The sequence below is a fragment of the Bos indicus x Bos taurus genome, chromosome 8 (assembly GCF_003369695.1).
Source record: "Bos indicus x Bos taurus breed Angus x Brahman F1 hybrid chromosome 8, Bos_hybrid_MaternalHap_v2.0, whole genome shotgun sequence".
Taxonomy (NCBI): domain Eukaryota; kingdom Metazoa; phylum Chordata; class Mammalia; order Artiodactyla; family Bovidae; genus Bos; species Bos indicus x Bos taurus.
The window spans coordinates 103,038,565-103,055,140 of record NC_040083.1 but is presented as its reverse complement, the minus strand read 5'-3'; positions in this window follow the sequence as shown (position 1 = coordinate 103,055,140).

The following is a 16,576-nucleotide window of genomic DNA, read 5'->3' as shown; positions in this document are numbered from 1 at the left end:
CCTGAGCAAATAACCCTCTATTCCTAATTTTCTGAAAATTTAAGTCGTAAGTAGGTGTTGCATTTTGCCAAATACTTTATTTGCATCACTTGATGTTATCATGTGATTTTGTTCTTTAGCCCATTAACATCATGGGCCACATTGATTGACTTTAGTTATTGAATCAGCTTTGCATCTCTGAAATAAATTCTCTTGGTTATGGTGTATAATTCTTCAATACATTGCTAAATTCTATTTGTTGTTGTATTTTAAGGATCTTTTTGTCTGTATTGATAAGGGATATTGATCTGTGATATCCTTTTTGTAGAATATTTGTCTGGTTTTGGTAGAAGAGTAATCAGTTCAGTTCAGTCACTCAGTCGTGTCCAACTCTTTGCGACCCCATGAATCGCAGCACGCCAGGCCTCCCTGTCCATCACCAACTCCTGGCGTTCACTCAAACTCATGTCCATTGAGTCGGTGATGCCATCCAGCCATCTCATCCTCTGTTGTCCCCTTCTCCTCCTGCCCCCAATCCCTCCCAGCATCAGGGTCTTTTCCAATGAGTCAGCTCCTCGAAGGAGGTGGCCAAAGTGTTGGAGTTTCAGCTTGAGCATCAGTCCTTCCAATGAACACCCAGGACTGATCTCCTTTAGAATGGACTGGTTGGATCTCCTTGCAGTCCAAGGGACTCTCAAGAGTCTTCTCCAACACCACAGTTTAAAAGCATCAATTTTTCGGCACTCAGCCTTCTTCACAGTCCAACTCTCACATCCATTCAAGGCTATGGAAAAATCATAGCCTTGACTAGACGGACCTCTGTTGGCAAAGTAAGAAGAGTAATACTACCTTCCTAAAATGCATTTGAAGTAATCCCCTCTTTTCTATTCTTGGAAAGAGATTGTGTTGAATTCTTGTTAAGTCTTCTTTATATGTTTGATGGGATTCTCCAGTGAAACTCTTTGGGTCTGATGATTTCTCTGAGAGGAATTTTTAAATTACAAATTTAATTTCTTATGAGTTATAGGAATATTCAAATTATCTATTTAATACTTGACGAGTTGTTTGTTTTTTATAGCAATTTTGAGTCCTTAAAATTAAAATTTTTTTTTTGTTGTTTATAGCTGTGCTGGGTGTTTGTTGCTGCCCAGGTTTTTCTCTAGCTGCAGGAAGCGGGACTACTCCAGTTGTGTTGCTCAGGCTTCTCATTGCGGTGGCTTCTCTTGTTGAGAGTGTAGGCTCTAGGGCGTGCAGGCTTCGATAGTTGCAGCACAGGAGCTCAGGAGTTGCGTCTCTTGGGCTCTAGAGCACAGGCTCAGTAGTTGTGGGGCACTGGCTTAGTTGCTGTGTGGCACGTGGAATCTTCCTGGGCCAGGGACGCAACCCATGTCTCTTGCATTGGCGGGCAGACTCTTTACCACTGAGCCACCAGGGAAGCCCCTGTGTTTGTGTTTTTCAAGATTATCTACTTCATCTTCATTTTTGAGTGTATGTGTATAGAGTTGTTTTTAGTATTTCCATGTCCTCCTTTTGATGTCTTCAGAATCTGTAGTGATTCCTCTTGGTTGATTATTGATATTGGTAAACATGTCTCCTCTTGAGAAATTTGTATGCAGGTCAGGAAGCAACAGTTAGAACTGGACATGGAACAACAGACTGGTTCCAAATAGGAAAAGGAGTACATCAAGGCTGTATATTGTCACCCTGTTTATTTAACTTCTATGCAGAGTACATCATGAGAAACGCTGGACTGGAAGAAACACAAGCTGGAATCAATATTGCCGGGAGAAATATCAATAACCTCAGACATGCAGATGACACCACCCTTATGGCAGAAAGTGAAGAGGAGCTCAAAAGCCTCTTGATGAAAGTGAAAGTGGAGAGTGAAAAAGTTGGCTTAAAGCTCAACATTCAGAAAACGAAGATCATGGCATCCGGTCCCACCACTTCATGGGAAATAGATGGGAAAACAGTGGAAACAGTGTCAGACTTTATTTTTCTGGGCTCCAAAATCACTACAGATGGTGACTGCAGCCATGAAATTAAAAGACGCTCACTCCTTGGAAGGAAAGTTATGACCAACCTAGATAGCATATTCAAAAGCAGAGACATTACTTTGCCAACAAAGGTTCGTCTAGTCAAGGCTATGGTTTTTCCCGTGGTCATGTATGGATGTGAGAGTTGGACTGTGAAGAAGGCTGAGTGCCGAAGAATTGATGCTTTTGAACTGTGGTGTTGGAGAAGACTCTTGAGAGTCCCTTGGACTGCAAGGAGATCCAAGCAGTCCATTCTGAAGGAGATCAGCCCTGGGATTTCTTTGGAAGGAATGATGCTAAGGTTGAAACTCCAGTACTTTGGCCACCTCCTTCGAAGAGTTGACTCATTGGAAAAGACTCTGATGCTGGGAGGGATTGGGGGCAGGAGGAGATGGGGATGACAGAGGATGAGATGGCTGGATGGCATCACTGACTCGATGGACCTGAGTCTCAGTGAACTCCGGGAGTTGGTGATGGACAGGGAGGCCTGGCATGCTGCGATTCATGGGGTCGCAAAGAGTCGGACATGACTGAGCGACTGATCTGATCTGATCTGAAACATGTCTCTGCCTCTCTGTCTCTCTATTTTGTTTGTTGTTGTTCAGTCACTAAATCATGTCTGACTCTGCAACCCCATAGACTGCATGCCTCCCCTGAGGCTTCCCCGTCCTTCACTATCTCCTGGAGTTTGCTCAAACTCATTGAGTCGGTGATACTATCCATCCATCTCATCCTCAGTTGACCCCCTCTCCTCCTTAGTATTGCTAAAAGTTTCTTGATTGTATTGATCTTTTCAAAGAATAAACTTTTGTCTCATTTATTTTCTTTATTGTTTTTCATTTGAAAATCTCATTGATTTCTGTTCTTATGTTTATTTCCTCCCCTCTTGCTTTGGGTTTATTATTTTCTCTTTTTGTAGATTCTTGATATAGGAGCTTCAATCATTGATTTGAGACTTCCTCTTTCCTAATGTATACATTTAGTGTTATAAATTTCCCTCTCAGCACTTCTGTAGCTGTGTCTCATAAATTTTGATATGTTGTGTTTTCACTCTCATTCATTTTGATGTATTTTTAAACTTCTCTTGAGATTTCCTGTCTCATCCATGGATTGTTAAGGAGTCATTTAGTATTGTTTAGAGATTTTTCCTGTTATCTGTTACTGGTTTCTGGTTTGATTCCATGAAGTTGAACACACTATTATTTCAATTCTTTTGAATTTGTTGATATTTCTTTCATGACCCCAAATATGGTCTATTTTGGTATATGTTCTGCGGGTACTTGAACAGAATGTATGTTCTTCTCATGTTGAGTAAAATGTTCTATATATGTTGATTAAATCTTATTGGTTGATGGTGTGGTGGAGTTCTATGTTCCTGCTGACTTTCTGTCTAGCTGTTTGATTGATTGTTGAGAGAAGTGTGTGGAAGTCTTCAACTATAATTGTGGATTTTTCTATTTCTCCTTTAAGTGGGATCAGTTTTCACTTCACGTTTTTGCAGCTCCATATTTTGGTGCATACATATTAAGGATTATTGTATCTTCTTTGTGGATTAATTTTTCATCATTATATAACATCTCTGTCTTTAGTAAGGAGATAATGGACACAGATGCCTGGTGTGCTGCAGTTCATGGGGTTGCAAAGAGTCATATATGACTTAGTGACTGAACAACAACAATATACATTCCTGATCTCTTTTGATTAGTGTTTGCATGATGTATCTTTTTACAGTCTTTTACTTCAACTTGTCCATATTATTATATTTGAAACAATTTTCTTATAGTTTGCTCTTTTTTTTTTGGCTGCACTGTGCTGTTTTGTAGGATCATAGCTCCCCTATGCTATGCTATGCTAAGTCACTTTAGTTGTGTCCGACTCTGTGTGACCCCATAGACGGCAGCCCACCAGGCTCCCCCGTCCCAGGGATTCTCCAGGCAAGAACATTGGAGTGGGTTGCCATTTCCTTCTCCAATGCATGAAAGTGAAAAGTGAAAGTGAAGTCGCTCGGTCATGTCCGACTCTTAGTGACCCCATGGACTGCAGCCTACCAGCCTCCACCGTCCGTGGGATTTTCCAGGCAAAAGTACTGGAGTGGGGTACCAGGAATCTAACCTGGGCCCCAGAAATGAAAGTGCTGAGCCCTAACCACTGGACTGCCTGGACTTTGTTTATGTGTTTTAACCTTCTTGATCAACATCTGTTTCTTAATTGGTGTGTCTAGACCATTTATGTTTAATGAAATTATTAAGATATTGGGGCTTAAGTCTCCCATTTAATTTTTTGTCTTCTGTTTGTTTTCTCTGTTTTTCACTTATCTGCTTTCTATTTATTATCACCTGTGGCTTACTTGAACATTTTTGACTTATCTATAGTGTTTGTCTTTTTATAGATCTTTTACTGGCTACTCTTAACTATTACTTAGATATCTATAGGTATTATATATGCACATATATGCATAACTTATCAGAGTGTACTGGTATTACTGTTTTATCAGTTTGAAACCTTACTTCTCCCTATGTCCTTAACCCTCCTCTATTTATATGTCATTGTCAGTGCCTGCTGAGTCCCAAGGTGGGGCACTCTCCAGTGCTTTTGGGCTGCATGGTAATTCCAGCTTCCCACTAGGCCTCTACGGATACCTTCCTGGTTGGATGAGTCAGGAATGGCTGTTACTGCTCCTCACGTGGCTTCTATTGGCTCGACAGGAAGGAATGGACTTGTTACAACTGAGTAGTGATGAAAGTCCCTGCTCTCTGCTCAGCTTCCTCTGACACCACCCCAGTATGAGAAAGCACCTCATCACTGCCAGTTGGAGTGTGAAGTCCATGTTCTCCACAAGGTCTCCATTGATGTGGTGGAAGGGTGCCTCTTTATTACCTAGCAGAGACGAAAGTGCGTCTTGATCTTCTCTGACACCATTCTAGCAGAAGCACTGCAGTGTCCCATTGTAGTCTGACAAAGGCAGAAGTCTAGGCTGTCCTTGGCCTTATCTACACTATGTTGGAGTGGGGCCCCAGAGTTTTCTGTGGTGTTTGATACAGCTAAGCAGTTTTCTAAAAATTTTCTGTCCTCCTAGGCTGTACTTTTCCTAGTACTCTGGCTAGAGGAAGAAGGTTCTTGTTGAGGACTTTTTTTTTTTTTTTCTGCCTTCTATTGGTGTTTCCAGGTTGCCTGTTGGCTGTTAATTTTTTATTAGATGTCATATACTCTGTTCACTTTTCTACATATTTATGACAGGAAAGATTGTCTGTTTCCAGTCACTCCATCACAATCAGAAGTGAAAGTGTGGATAGAGTAGTGTCTTTAAAGCCTCTCATTTTTATTGTTTGCTTGTTATATAGTGACTAAGCTTCATGACATCATAAATGAGGATTTTAATCTTATCAAAATAATTCTATCCCATTTGAAAGTTTGGTCTGGATTCAACTTTTTATGTTGATATCGTCCCTGTATTGCTTTTGCAGACTAACAGTTGCCTTATATCTTTTTACCTATTCCTTTATTTTAAACATTATCATTTTGTAGTGTAGTATTGGAGAGGGCAATGGCACCCCACTCCAGTACTTTTGCCTAGAAAATCCCATGGATGGAGGAGCCTGGTAGGCTGCAGTCCATGGGGTCGCTAGAGTCGGGCATGACTGAGCGACTTCACTTTCACTTTTCACTTTCATGCTTTGGAGAAGGAAATGGCAACCCACTCCAGTGTTCTTGCCTGGAGAATCCCAGGGATGGGGGAGCCTGGTGGGCTGCCATCTATGGGGTCGCACAGAGTCGGACATGACTGAAGTGACTTAGCAGCAGCAGCAGTGCAGTATACTTTAGACTCAGTATGATCATCTTTGTCTTTTGATAGAGAAGTTTGATCTGTTTGTATTTATTGTGATGACTAATAGCTTTCTTTTTGATTTTGTCATTGTATCCTATGTTGTTTCTTATATTCTTTCCCAGTCTTTGGTCATATTGTTCACATTTTCCACTTTTTTCCTCTCACTCTTTCAGAAGTTACATATATGCTCTTATTTTTATTTTGTCGATTCTATTTTTAAAACTTAAACCCTATTAATCCTTGACTCCTTTCCCATATGTTTGACATTTAGAAATTTCACCAGGATGTACCAGGATGCAGATTCTTTCAATCAATTGTATCTGCTCTTGGTGGCTTTTCTCTCAAATTGCTATTGCCACTTCTAGATTTACTCTGATGTTTTTGCTCATCTTTCATCTCACTATGTTCTTCTCGGAATTCTAGGAGGTTTTCTCTTTTCAACAGATAATTTAAATTATTAATTCAGCTTTCTTCAATGTTTAAAATGCTCTTCACTGCCCCTACTACATCTTAAAATTCTGTAATCATGGTTTACACCTTAAAGTAAAATTGTCATATCTCAGAGGATTGCCTTTTCATAAATGCAATATATTATCTAATATCATGGAAAATATAAATTTTATATTAATATTTTTTCTTCTGTTTCTTAGAGTAAGTCTGTCTCACAGGGGGACAACTGTGCAGATTCTATACAGGATTTGATTCTTTTTTATGTCCTTGTAAAAGTAATATTCTGGTGATTGTTCTCATTTTACTTTTTCTTCAGAGGCAGGCCTAGGTTTACAGATAACATCTGTCAGAGGAGGACCTATTACTGTTCTTTTGATCTCAGTTCAGTTCAGTTCAGTTCAGTCGCTCAGTCATGTCCGACTCTTTGCAACCTCATGAATCGCAGCACACCAGGCCTCCCTGTCCATCACCAACTCCCGGAGTTCACTGAGACTCACGTCCATCGAGTCGGTGATGTCATCCAGCCATCTCATCCTCTGTTGTCCCCTTCTCCTCCTGCCCCCAATCCTTCCCAGCATCAGAGTCTTTTCCAATGAGGCAACTCTTCACATGAGGTGGCCAAAGTACTGGAGTTTCAGCCTTAGCATCATTCCTTCCAAAGAAATCCCAGGGCTGATCTCCTTCAGAATGGACTGGTTGGATCTCCTTGCAGTCCAAGGGACTCTCAAGAGTCTTCTCCAACACCACAGTTCAAAAGCATCAATTCTTGGGCACTCAGTTTTCTTCACAGTCCAACTCTCACATCCATACATGACCACTGGAAAAACAATAGCCTTGACTAGATGGACCTTTGTTGGCAAAGTAATGTCTCTGCTTTTGAATATGCTATCTAGGTTGGTCATAACTTTCCTTCCAAGGAGTAAGCGTCTTTTAATTTCATGGCTGCAATCACAGCATAGACAAATCTCATATTTCTGAGGGGTTAGGTGGCCAGTCAGTGCATTCAATTTACCACAAGATATAGGTTATAACTACTGGTAAGGCAGTCATCTGGCAGGGACACTCACCTCTTTTTGGACACATCCTTCCACCCTCTCTGTGTGTAGGTGTGGGCAGACACAGTTCCCTGTCATTCTTGGGCCTGTGAGTAGTTCACCTCTTACTTCCTCTTGGTTCAGTCTCAATGCCAGGCCCTAATTCTAGGCGTCTGGAAGATGTCTAAGGTCCAGATGCCAATGGGAACTGAAAAAGGTCTCTACCAAAGGGCCCTGCAGATCAGGGGCATTCACAGTTCAATCAAGCATATTTTGTTTTTGATATTTAAGTTAGTGAGGGACACTGTGTTCCTTTTTTAACTGGTCTGTCCATCTCTACTTAGGGCACCAACTTTGAGTGTACCTTAACAAAGATGGTGGCAAATTCTGCAGTCGTGTGTGCTGAGTGTGTGCTGAGTGTGTGCCTGTAGCATTTCCCATAGTCTTTCGGTTTGCCCCTGTTGACTTTTGTGTGGATCTCCACAGCCACGATCTGCTGAATTTTAGGGTTTTCAGGCTTATTTCTCTTTGCTTCTTAGGTGCGTCCTTCTTTCCCTTTACCCAATCATCCCTCTAACCATCTGATATTTATTAAAGGGTTACTATGAGCCAAGTATTGTCTGCATGCTAGAGATTCAGTGGTGGAAAAAAAAGATGTGGAGCTTACTTTCCAGAAAAGAGTTGCATTACCTGGTGTGAGGACTTTTACCTCCTTCAGTCTGAGTTCATTTATATCATATTACTTTAAAATATCCTTGCAGTCTAGCACTGATATAGATATTTTGAATACTTTATGAGTCTGTAAAGATATGGGGAAGAAGTCAGCTTGCATCATGATCATGAAGTACAAGAATCACCTGCTTGAAAGAAAGAAGAAAAAGAAAAAAAAGAAAGAGGGAGAGGAAGAGGAACCTAGAGTTCGTCACAGAAGTTCCTGGGGCCCTACTTGACTCATATGCACAATCAGATTGTCAGGAGTCCTGAGTTTGAGTTGCAGCCCCCAAGCCCCTTTCTCATTTTCCATTTTATTATGATGCCCTCTCCATACTTAGCATAGAATACCACTTTTTATGTACAACATTAAGGGAAACTTTAAAAAATTAATTTATCATTCATCACTTTTGCAATAAAAATCATACAATTTTATTTTCTAAGTTAGCATATCTTAACCATGTTCTTGTTTTCATCATTTTCAATTTAATGGCAATACTTTGTTACTTTATGTTGATTCCCAAAATTGTTTAGCTGTCACCCTACCCTTTCTTTTAATATTTAGAGGATACTAATGGTGTGAGCAGGGCCTCCCAGGTGGCATTAGTGTTAAAGAATCTGCCTGCCAATGCAGGAGACGTAAGAGATACAGGTTTTATCTCTGGGTTGAGAAGATCCCCTGGAGGGGGACACAGCAATCCACTCCAGTATTCTTGCCTGGAGAATCCCATGGACAAAGGAGACTGGCAGGCTACAGTCCATAGTGTCACAAAGAGTCAGACACAACTGAAGTGACTTAGCCCAGCGAGGTACAGTGGTGTGAGGAACATCTTTGAGGAACTTGATTCTTAAAATTTATTTCATGGGTATGAATTCCTAGAAAAAGAGCAATTAGATAAAAAAAATATTGATGTTCTGAGGCTCTTGTGAGGTACTTGAAACTATTTTTCAAAAAGGACCGGCAATGTGGCAACTTTCCTGAAATCTCATCAACATTGGTTGATGCAACATTAGTTTGCATTTATTAGTTTGCATTAGTTTTATACCAATTTGATGATTTACTGGACAAAAAAGGAAGCATATTTTATGCCTATAGATCATTTGTCCTTGCATTTACTATTTCTATTTCCTTTTCCATGAGTTGTTTGGTCATGCTTTTTGCTCATTTTTTTGTTTGGCTTTGGGGTATTCTTACATATTTTAACATACTCTATTCTGTCCAGATGAGATATTCTTAAACTTGGGACCAAGGAGAAGTTTAGGGAGTCCACCAGCCCTATACAAGTATATCTACCGCTTCCGTGTGTGTATCTGTGTATATCTGCCTATGTCCATATGATGTTTCTGTGTGTTCCTGTGTGTATGTATTCATGTCTGCAAGTATATGTGGAAGGGCCCTAAATTTCTTTAGATTCTCAAGAGTGTCAAATTTTAAAAAATAGTTAAGAGCCCATTTGATATAAGTCTTTTCCCTAGTGTATTCTTTTTCTTTTAGTTTGTGTATACATTTAGTATTTTAATATGGTTTAATCTGTCTGCTTTCCTCTTTGTAATTTCTTCTATTTCTTCCGCCCTTAGCCTGTTGTTATTTCTTAGACGGGATAAATGAATCATTTTAATTATATACTTTTTCAATTGATCTCTTCTAAATCTGGAATTTTTAGGTGTAGACCTAGTTTATTTGCTTATCAACCATCCAGCTCTTTATTACACGTTTCCCTTCTCTATCACTCTGAGACATTCTTTTCGTGTATTGCTGCTGCTGCTAAGTCGCTTCAGTCATGTCCGACTCTGTGCGACCCCATAGACGGCAGCCCACCAGGCTCCCCTGTCCCTGGGATTCTCCAGGCAAGAAGACTGGAGTGGGTTGCCATTTCCTTCTCCACTTTCCATATATTACAGTTTCTTATGTCATCAAGTCTGTTTTGGTGCCTTTGATTTCATCAAGTTTTAGATCTAGTTTTGCTCTAGTACCATACCATTTCAGTTATTGTTCTTAATGACTTATTTAAATGTTAACCATTATCGTTGCTCTTTTTTTCAGAATAATCTTTGCTATTTTGCTTGTGCTTTTCAAAATTATTTTTAAATGCATATTGTCAAATTCTGTAAGAAATTCTTTTGTATTATTTTGAGATTATCTTGAATCATTAAATCAGAAAATTAAAGTAAAGACTTTCTGTTAACAAATATGTTTTTCTATTATTCAAGTTTTTTATTATGCTTTCCAGGAAAACTGAAATTTTTTTGTATGTCTGCTATGTCTTGATTAGTTGTATTTGGTTGCAACTTGAATTTCATTAAAAAAGATTTTCTTTTCTGTCTTGTTATTGCACTTATTTTAAAAGTTATTGATTTTTAAAATATTTACCGTGTATCCATATACAGCCAGTTATTAAACTTTTGTATTACCACTAATGGTAATTGAGATGAGACCATCAGATTTTTAAAAGAATATAATTATATCATTTGTGAATGAAGATTTTTTATCTTTCTAAAAAGTATTCCAATGGTTTGTTTTTCACGTCTTATTACATCAGCCAGATTTATCAATACAACATTAAATGATAATGGTGATAGAGAGCTCACTTATTTTGTTCCCTTTTCTAATGGGAAAATCTCTAACATTTTTCCATTAAAAAGGATACTGGCTAAGTTTTAAATAGATCCTTACTATGTTAAGGAAGTGTCATTCTATTTCTACTTTTGAAAATGTTTTGACATTTACTGAAATGCATTTTTTGGCATCCATTTGGATGATCATATGGTTCATATTATTTAATCTATTGATCTGATGTGTTGTATTAATAGATACCCTTGCGCTGAACTTTCCTTGTATTGTTGGAGAAACCCTTTGTGGTCATGGTATTTTAGCCTCTTGATATGCTGGTGAGCACTGCACCCTGGGACTGTACTTAAAATTATACTGGACCCTGGTTTTCCTTAAAAAAAAAAAGTCTGTATCAGGGCTTAAAATCAGGACTGCATTTGCTTTGCAAAATGAATTAGCAGTTTCTTTTAAACCATTCTTTCTGTGTTAAAGAATAATTTATGTAACATGGAAATGCACTCTTCTGTAAAATTTGGGTAGATTTCACCAGAGACTCCAGTTCAGTTCAGTTCAGTTGTTCAGTCACGTCTGACTCTTTGTGACCCCATGGACTGCAGCACCACCAGGCCTTCCTGTCCATCACCAAATCCCGGAGCTTACTCAAACTCAGGTCCATCGAGTCGGTGATGCCATCCAACCATCTCATCCTCTGTTGTCCCCTTCTCCTCCCACCTTCAGTCTTTCCCAGAATCAGGGCCTTTTCAATGAGTCAGTTCTTCCCATCAGGTGGCCAAAGTATTGGAGTTTCAGCTTCAGCATCAGTCCTTCCAATGAATATTCAGGACTGATTTCCTTTAGGATTGACTGGTTGGATCCCCTTGTTGTCCAAGGGACTCTCAAGAGTCTTCTCCAACTACAGAGACTCCAGGGTGGGTACAAATGTCAGGGGGTGGGGTTGGGTAGTGGTGGTGGTAAGATTGTTCTTTAACAAATTTCTCATGCTTAGAGGCTTCTTTGTTTGCTGATCTAACCTATATTTCTTATTGGATTTTATATATTTGTAGACTATTATCTGTTTAACTGATAATTTCAAACACATTTGCTATGGCATTATGTAGAATGTCCCCTCCTCAATATTTGTCATCTTTTTGATTAGTCATGGTAAACACTTTCTCACTTCTGATTTTGTTTGGGTCTCTTTTTTTTTTTCTTAATTACATTGTACTTGCCAGGGGTTGGTCTTTTTTATTAGCTCTCTCAAAGAATCAGCTCTTGGTTTTATTTACTGGCTCCCCTGTTTTTGTGTTTCCTAATTTGTTTATTCCTGCTATTATCTTTCTTTCCGGCCAACTATTTTCTGTGTGTGTGGTGGGGATGGGGTAGAGAAATCTGTTCTCCAAGAAAGAAAGCACTAAGCTTAGTTCATTGGTTTATTTCCTAATTTAGAAAGCATCTAAAACAGAATTTACCTCTTGTACTAGCTGAGTTGCCTTTATGCCACAAGGCCCCCCCTGTTCTCCTCTCTAGCCTGTCCTGTGTCTCCTCCCCACCTTGAACTTACAGATGCCTGAGTCTTTGTGTGTGTTCCTGTGTTTGTAAAAGGAGACATTTTCCCCCAAAAGACAGTGGTGAGTATGGGCTGCTTCATTATTAATAAAAACAGTTTTGAACACCTGCAGGGCCTAGTAACCTGAGATGTACGGTTAAAATTCAGGAGGTCTGCAAACTTGGATAGAGAAAAACTCTATGCCTGTTTCTTTATTTTCATTAATTCTGCAACTAAACTTTAGCATTTTCTTCCCTTTTGAACGTAAGTGACAAATCAGACACATTAACAGTACTATGACTCCCACCAATGAAAATCACAAATGTTTTCCTATCACAATAGAGCTGTTGCAGCTACCTGGAAATATTTATATTCCACATTATTGCAAAATCATGTTAGCTGTTAAACTTGTTGCTAAAGCTTGTTATTCAACGCATTAATAAAGAAACATACTTATTACTATTTCCTGTATTTGTTCTTTTAATACATTGAAAACTATATTCCAATATAATTGATTTTCTTTGCAATCCCGTAATATATTTTCATCAAAAATGCATATGCATTTTATATACACACTATTTCCATTTAAAAACATTATTCTGAGGATGGGAGGATCTATGGCCTCCCCCAGACCACCAAAAAGGTCAATGGCTCAAAAAAAAAGCCACACACACACACACACACAAAACAGTCAGGAACTCTGCCGCAATGCCTGATTGTAACCAGATCTTCCAGGACCTCCTGTGGGGTTTCAGGAGGATGCAAAGACCTTGTCATCTTTTGAAGAGATCTATGATGCAACTTTTGAAGAGATCTCTGGGGCTTCCTTGGTGTCTCAGGTGGTAAAGAGTCTGCCTGCAATGCGGGAGACCTGGGTTCAATCCCTGGATCGGGAACATCCCCTGGAGAAGGAAATGTCAACCCACTCCAGGACTCTTGCCTGCAAAATCCCCCATGGACAGAGGAGGTAGGCCACAGTCCACGGGGTTGCAAAGAGTCAGACATGACCGAGCAACTCCACTCTCACTCTCATGATGCAAAAAGAGAAGGGAAGGGGAGTTCTCCCTAGATCTGCTTTTAAAAGACTGTTATTATTTCCTTCCTTCTTTCAAAGTGAAGTGTCTGCTATTTCCCCGGCCCAGCCAGAAACCTTCCCGTCATCAGGCTAACAGGGGAGCAGGGAGTTTACCAAGGAGTCTCCCATTCCCATCCCTGCCCCCAGCCTTCCCAGCTGACTCAGATTCCTAATAATAAAGGAGTCACTTTTATTTCCTGCTGGGCTCTTCCCTACTCCCCAGGGCCCTCCCTTGGGCAGGCCGTGTATCCTTGTTTCCTATCTACTGGGCTTCAGGCAGGAGGTGGTGTGTGATAGGTAGGAAGGAAACAGAGGTTATAGGTCAGGAAACGGACCTGCCAAAAGACCTGCTTTCCATCCTGCACTTTCATGTTAAATCCCCAGCGTTCGTTTCAACCTTTACCAAACTCAGTTCCTTACACCGTCGCCCTTGATTAAGCCTTGGAGGGAGTAGCTCCAGTTTACAGATGGCGAAACTGAGTCTCTGAGATGTTAGGATGACTATTTCAAGGCCAAATTGCTCACTTAGGAAAGGGCTGAGAGTTAGACTCCACTTCTCTGACTCCTCAGCTCCTCTGACTGCTACTTAATTGCTTTGCCTCCTTTGCTGCAGTGCTTTCTGTAAATTTTCATTTTCTCTCATCACACAAGTAGCACTATGATTGTGGGACTTTTTCTTCATTTTCAATATTACTCTCTTCTTATTTTAAATGGATGTCCAAATAGGCTTGAGGGTTTTCTAGGTAATGGAGATGCCACCAACCAAACTTCTCCTCTGAGCTCCAGGGAAAATCTGCAGATCTGGAAAGTTCTCTTTGATCTCTCTTTGTAGTCTCAACCTTCCGAATACCACTGGTACTTTTCTTTAATTAAAAAATAATCATCAGCTTTCACTTTTCATGCATTTATTCAAAATTTTTAATTGAACACCTTCTAGATGCCAGGCTCTCTGCCCAAAAAAATAACAGGTTCACTGTAGAAAACCTAGAGGACATAGAGAAGACAACCCAGATATCCGCCAGCATTAGAACAGATAGATGAATTGCAGTTGTTGTTGTTGTTGTTGAGTTGCCAAGTCACGTCCCACTCTGCGACCCCATTGACTGCAGCATGCCAAGCCTTCCTGTCCCTCTCCATCTCCCGGAATTTGCCCAAGTTCATGTCCATTGAATTAGTGGTGCCATCCAACCACCTCATCCTCTGTCACCCTCTTCTCCTCCTGCCTTCAATCTTTACCAGCATCAGGGTCTTCTCCAGGGAGTCAGCTGTTCGTATCAGGTGGCCAAAGTAGTGGAGCTTCAGCTTCAGCATCAGTATATGAATTGCGGTATAGACAAAATTTACTTCAGAAAGACAGCATCAGAAGTACACTGTCTTTAACCGTATGCACTACAAGGATCCATCTGAAAAATATAATGTTGATTTAAAGAAGATAAATACATTTCCGCAAAGTCCATACAGTATAATTCCATGCTTATAAATTTCAAAAAATAGAAAAAACTAACTATTCTTTAAGGATGCCTACTAAGAGAGTAAAACTCTGAAAATAAAAACAAAGAGTTAATTGATAAAAAGCTGCCTGTCAAAATGCAGGAATGGCTTTGTAGAGAAGAACACTTGAGAGATTTCTAGAGAGAAGCAATGACGATGGTGCCGTGAAGGTTCACTTTACTGTTATTCCTTAAACTCTGCATTTATGTCCCATGCACTCTCCTTCATGTGTGCTTTATTTCATTTTTTTTTTAAAAAAGGTCTAAAATTTCAGATAATAATGAGGGAAATCTGCCCAATTCTAGTGCTTCCCAGGTGGTGCTGGTAGTGAAGAACCTGCCTGCCAATGCAGGAGACACAAGAGACATGGGCTCAATCCCTGGGTTAGGAAGGTACCCTGGAGTAAGAAATGGCAACCCACTCCAGCATTCTTGCCTGGAGAATTCCATGGAAAGAGTACCCTGGCAGTCTACAGTCCATGGGACCTCAAAGAGTCAGATATGACTGAGCACCCCAAAATTCTACCCATGACTGTGAGCGTTTTGGGTACACTCTCCTAGTCATTTTTTTCTGTGTATATATCATCTTTCCTAAGAAAAATAAGATCACACTTTAATAAAAGTTTGAGTTTTCATTTTGTTCCTTTACCAAAGATGGTTACCCACCTTCCTCCCCAGGAGCTCTCACATAAGCCTTGCACACAGCGGACGGTGGAGCTGCCCCTTTATCACGGGCAAGAACAAAGACGTGAGATGGGCTTCCAGGCAGCTTATTTTGCTGTCAAACAGCTACCTTTGAAATGCCCATAAGAGACTAAGCCTCTGGTCAACAGTCTACAAGGCAACAAAACCATGGGCCACTGCCCCATTTTACAGCTGGAGAAACAGGACCAGCGGGGTGGCATGGCTTGCCCAAGGGCACAGAGCACGCAAGCCGTGGCAGATGCCACACCCTCCTCTTCACCTCTTGCATCTTTCGAATCCCCACCCCCACCCCTGCTGACCCATTGTAATCCCAAAGGCCAGCTCCAGCTCTCACCGGAAATAAAATGACTCCACCCTACACCACCCAGTCCCGCTCCTTGCAGGGAGTCACCAGTTGCTTCCCCAGCGACGGAACTGCGTGCAGCCACCACTCCAGGGAGGGTGCAGGGACAGCTCCGGGCTCCGGGCCACGGCCTGGCCCCGGCTCCCAGCACAACTGATTGCATCATCACTCACGCCTTGTCAAGTCTTATTGCTCCAACATCCCCTAAATGACAAAGTTGGATTCATTAAGTGCAAATTCAATCAAACTTGAGAGAGAGAAAGAAAATAAAAGTGACTAGGAAGAAGAGAAATGGAAGGGCTGGTAAGCAGTTGTTGCTTTTCTTCGGAGAAGGGGCCCCACGGCTTTTTCTGTGCTCCAGGCAACATGTCAGCAACATCTCCCAGTGAGGCTGGCTCTGTTCAAGACCTTCTTCTGGCACCTGCTGGCCGTGAGACCTTGGGCAAGTCACATTACCTCTCTAAGCCTCAGTTTTCTCATCTGTAGATGGGGGAATATCTACCACGGGTGATTGTTTTAAGGATAAATGACACTGTGCACATTCTCAGAGCATTAAATAAAGGAAGACAGGAGTTTACCAGACCTTTCTGTGGCTGAGACATCACATTGCCTAAAGTAGAAATAAGAAGTATAGGGATTCCTGGACAGCTTGGGGATTGGATTGCAGATATGCAAGAAATTTTGAATTGCAGAATAGAGAGTTAGAATCACCCTTAGACTGGGTTCTCAGAACTGTGAGACTGTGATGAATAAGATGAAATGCCTTTCAGATCATGACCCTGTACACACACACACAGACACCATACAGACACACAGAGACACACGCCCAT